This window comes from Solanum pennellii, chromosome 9, assembly GCF_001406875.1.
Source record: "Solanum pennellii chromosome 9, SPENNV200".
Lineage (NCBI taxonomy): Eukaryota > Viridiplantae > Streptophyta > Magnoliopsida > Solanales > Solanaceae > Solanum > Solanum pennellii.
The window spans coordinates 16,753,514-16,758,728 of NC_028645.1; the positions used below are offsets into that span (position 1 = coordinate 16,753,514).

At 36.6% G+C, this 5,215-nt stretch overlaps 1 long non-coding RNA gene across 1 annotated transcript in view; it reads right to left on the reverse strand.

Annotated features, from left to right (window-relative positions):
* Positions 1–862: 862 nt before the first annotated feature.
* Positions 863–5,215, reverse strand: part of LOC114078647 — a 6,593-nt gene continuing 2,240 nt past the window's right edge. The window contains exon 2 of the long non-coding RNA XR_003580343.1: positions 863–1,169. This is a non-coding gene — a long non-coding RNA (uncharacterized LOC114078647). The remainder of the gene's footprint in view (positions 1,170–5,215) is intronic.

Consider the following 5,215-nt stretch of genomic DNA (forward strand, 5'->3'; position numbering starts at 1 on the left):
ATCAAAACCCATCATTTCCAACTCTACCAAATCCACCAAGGTAACTTTATGGGACAATGAAATAAGACAACTCCTATAGACTCTTTTTGCCACTACCAAGTCACCAACTGGGGTAGAAACCAAAAAAGGCTCTATTAACACTTCGGGGAGTATGTCAAACTTAACAAAAAAGGACAAAGCGGCACCGAGGTCTAACAATGCACATACTTTAATAGAAAAACTTGCAACATACCGATCACATAATATGGGAACTCTCTTAGACACCTCAGGATTGAAGATAGTAGAAGTTGTTTTTCTTATAGGCAGCCAATTTTGCCTTCTATTATGGGGACACTCCATATAATCAAGCACCTTATAGTTCTCATCAATAAATACTTGTGGGTCTTCCTTCACTTTGGAACCAAAGAACATGTTAGGGTTCATTCTTGTGAAATCACTTATCCTTTAAATGATTGTACTTACATTGAGGTTCACATGAGTCCTAGTATCCTTATTTACTTGGATCGTCAGGACTTGAGTCAATATTTAGAGACCCGTCCTTATTTCCCCATTTGTCATAGCCCTCTCAACATTAGGATCTTGAGGAACTTAAGATCCCTGAGACCTTAGGTAAGAACTCCCTCATTCACATTCTCCTCTTCCGTTATTCATGCATTTGCCCTTCTTGTATTTGTATCCTATAGACACAATAGAAGGATAGGAAAAGCACTCCATAGAGTTAAAACTCTAAGGCACGACTAAAGAGTAATGAAAGAAGTAATATTTCCTAAACATCTTATAGTCTCTCATTCATAAATATGTCGTACTTCACACTCATGAACAAGACTCTACTAGACGTGGTTTATGAGACATCATTCTAGAATCATCCTAAACCTTGTGCTCTCATTACAAAGTTTGTCACGACCCAGGGGTAACCCCTATATGTAACACAATGTACTTGACCCTGAAGGGGTCTCATACAAGCTCTTAGCATATCATAAACATAAGTATTAGAAATGATGGAGAATTAAAACTTCTTACAATCGAAGACTTTTCCTAAAATCAAAATAGAATTACAGAAATGAAACAACTCTTGTCCTCGAATCATGAGGAATCACCGAAAGCGTGGAGGATAGCCAATCCAATCTTTTGATCAAGAATGAAGCACATCTCAAAAACCAGGCCGTACACTTATAAAAAAAAATAGAGAATATGGGTTAGTACATAAAATTGCACGAAGTATGGAAGCCATGAATAAAAATCCTTAAAATATGCATAAAAAGGGACAATTTAGTTGAAACCATGTATATTATCAACTTTAAGAGTCATCATGCACATTAGTGTCAATAGATGAGTCAAATCGACTCATAAGCAGCCTTAAGCTATACTTATGCAATGCATAGACAAGATCCCATAACCCCATCTATACTAAGTACCATTTTTAGACTACCCTAATCATACATATCATACCTTGACCTCATCCATAAACAATGAAACATACATGTTCATCAACTTGTAACAACGAAATCCACTTATAGCAATAATCCATATTGTACATACATAAATTCATATATCTTCATAAATTAAGAAAACCACACTATAAAACCTTTTCAAAGCTACTCGTGGAATACAGGAGTGAAGTCTCATACCCCTACTCACACTAAGTAGAACCCCTTGAGAAGTCATAAATATAGTTCATGTTCATGATCTTGTCATGTAGGGAATTAGCCTTAACCGACATAGATAATGTGAGATATATAGAATTTGGTGTCATGTCCCACACAAAAAAGATATGTCCTATTTTCCTAAGGTAGAACTATATGTATCATCTTTTAGGTGGATCCACTAGCTAACGACCTATGTGGGCACATAGTTCTAGGATAGAGAGATTGCTTCTAGAAACTCCAAACCTATTATATTGACGGGGGAGCTTCCATCTCATGAGGTTACTATAAATGACCTGACCTATTGTATTGATAGGAGGGCCTCTACCTCACATTTCATATCCACTTGGTGCTAAGAATAACTTTCCCAAAAATTTACATATTTAGACTTGAATTGTATTTACATGTGTGAAGGAGTATCTTACCCTTCATTAAACACAACACATAAAATATCTAATGGATTCAATTAGCTTAGAATGGACTTGCAGCCTTAGAATCATCAATATGTGAGTAAACCTTTCACATAATGTTCATAGTCTGTTAATGAGAATAACCTTTCAATCAACACAACAACATTATCATACTTATAGAGATTTATGCATAGTCATGTATAATGGTATGGAGAGAATGATCAATTAACAATACCACAATTACACCATAGTCATAGAATCTTCACTTTCTAAGTGAAATCATAAGCTCATACATAATTCTCATAAACATGTATTAACCCTCATAATTTGCCATTCGAGGATCATGAATCACATTTAACCTGAACATCTAGATTTACTACATTAGACATGGAGAATATCATCATTCAGTAAACTAAGTCAACATAGACATAATCAATTAACATGTTTTTACAATCAATCAACCCACATCATAATTCACAATTTAGCAATATGGGGAATTCATTTGTTTAAGGGGGATTTCATCATATATCAATATAAAATCATCAATTTAATAATAATTCATCATAAACCAACCATTCAAATGTTTTGGAAGAGAACCATGACTTAGATTGAAACTTAGATTTTGGGGAAATTGGAAGCTTCAAAATCAAATTTTGAAGGAACTATATGGGTGAAAGATACCCATAGAGGAAAATTCACCATACCTTGATTAAGAATATACAAGAAATTTGAGGAAGAAACCTTGAATTCTCCGAACCCTACCTTTCGTCTTCTTTGAGTTTTAGAGAGAGAAATATTGTGATGAAGACAAACTTTTAGTACGATTTGAGTGTGTTACTTAGTTTAGGGATTTTGACTTAACAACAACTTATATAGTACCCCTAAAAATACCCAAAAAGACCTCACTTAATTGGACATAAAAAGTAAACTAACCTTCATTAATTGACCACGCCCAAGTGTCACGAGCCACCTCCGCGATTCATGGTGGTGGTCCCACTCATGAACTTGGGGAAATAGCTAGGTAAATGGTGCATGAAGCGCATAATCCCAAGGCATTCTCCGAGGGTCCTTGAGGCAGTAGCCATGCTACTTGGGACCCTAGATCAAATGCCTAAGGCATCTTAGCGAGTGGCTCAATGAGCCATGGTCAAGACCACTGGTCGTGGTCCATCTCGTGGACCTTGAGGTAGTGTCTAGGCCACTTAGGGGGTCCTCCTCCTTGGCAAAGAAAACTCCATGAGGCCTCCTAGAATCCATTGTCAAGACCACGTGGTCCATCTCGTGGACCTTGAGGTAGTGTCTAGGCCACTTAGGGGGTCCTCCTCCTTGGCAAAGAAAACTCCATGAGGCCTCCTACAATCCATGGTCAAGACCACTGGTCGTGGTGATGATCGTGGAAGTTGAGGCAGTGTACCCATGTTTGGGGCAACCTTGGCCTTTGGCCTTGGCACTTATCACTTAGTCTTGACCCTTTTAACCCTCATTTTAACTCTAGATGGTCTATTAATCTATAGGGAAGCATTTTATGATTTATAACCCTTACATTTAGGCTTTAGTTTAACCTACTATTTTCCAGAGTATTACAGCCAAGGAAATCACAGGAAAGACATCGGCAAGGAGCGACAGGGCGTTGGCAGTGCGCACTCATTTTTGGAAAGAATGAAAATCTGGAAATTTAACAAAATTAAGTTAAGTATGAGTCTGGGTCAACTTCAAACAGCCATTACTCCTAGGTAAGGATGAGTTAGGTGGTTATAAGATACCGTGGGAAAGATCTTTGAATTATCCTTCCAACGCCGCCAAGTTTTATTAGTTTTTAGTTGGTATGACTAAGATATGCCCATTTGAAGTTGGGTTATCCAAATAAAGAATGTAAAACTAGATTTTAGAAGGGCATTATGGTCTTTTCAGCACCCAATTAATTAATTTTGTTTTTTATAATTAAGTTGGGGTCTAAACTGACTGGATTCATTTTAAGCTTTTGAAAAACAAGTTAGGGTTTTGAGAGAAGAGAAAAGAAGAGGATAATAGAGGAGGAGAAGTAGGGAATCACCAAGTTCTTGTAGAATTGCTTCTGAATTTCATCAAAGGGTGATCCCTATGAGATATGTGAGATTACATAGCATTAGGTTAGTTCACCCACGTGCCAGTCATGATTTATTTCGGCAAATTTAGGTTGTTGAAGGTTTAGAAATTGAGTTCTTGATAAAGTGTTTGAAGTTTCTATTGGGATCTTTATTGTTGAAGTTTGTTGAGAAGTTGGTGATCTAAATTCATGAAATTAAATGTCATTTTGAGTAGATTCTTTCATATTTTGGTTATGTAGTTTAATGTGACTGTTTGCGGAAAGAAACAATTGATTTCAGAAGGTTTAAAGTAAAAAAACAAGCAAGAAACATCGGAGATTTTCTGGGCAAGGGCTTGGGGTGTTGTGCCTCTCATAGCGCCCCACTTCAGAGTCTGAAGTTTGGGCTTTGGAGAATCGTGCCATCCGGAGCACCCTAACTTCAGCTCTGATGTTTAGGCTCTAGCTCCCCGCTCCACTCAAAGCGCCTGGGATGCCAGTGCTTCTATTTCTTCCCCTTCATTGCGTACTACTAGTTCCATTGCAACATACTTATGTTTCCTAGTTGATTTCAACACTTTAAGGTGCGTCTAAGCAATATTAAATCATCATTAGCATGACATCATGAACCATTAATCCATATTCGATTCAATGAAAGTTAAGAGTTAAGTCAAGTAAAGTTATTAGAGTTCTCAAAAAAAAATTCATAGGTTTTAAATTTGTTTTAAGACATAAAGTTTAAGTTGAGTAAAGAGCAAGGAGTAAAGATTTTAGTTTATTTCTTCAAGAGTATATCGGGACTATGTATTTCCAAAGGTTAAAATGTTTTCACATGTAAATAAAAAAAGGAAACGTCGATTTTCAGAAGAGACTTTGAGCTAGTTTTCAGAAAAAAAAGTGTAAATGCTTTCACAATTAAGCAAGAGAGAAACTTTGATTTACAAGATAGTCTTTGAGATAAGTTTTGAGCAATTATCTCAAACCATAGAAAGACGTATGTTTTTTTTTAAAAATATGAGCTAGCATCATATTTTGTGAGTAGTATTGAGCACCGATATGGGGAAAGTTCAAACAACTCCTAGCCCCCCCCCCCCCAA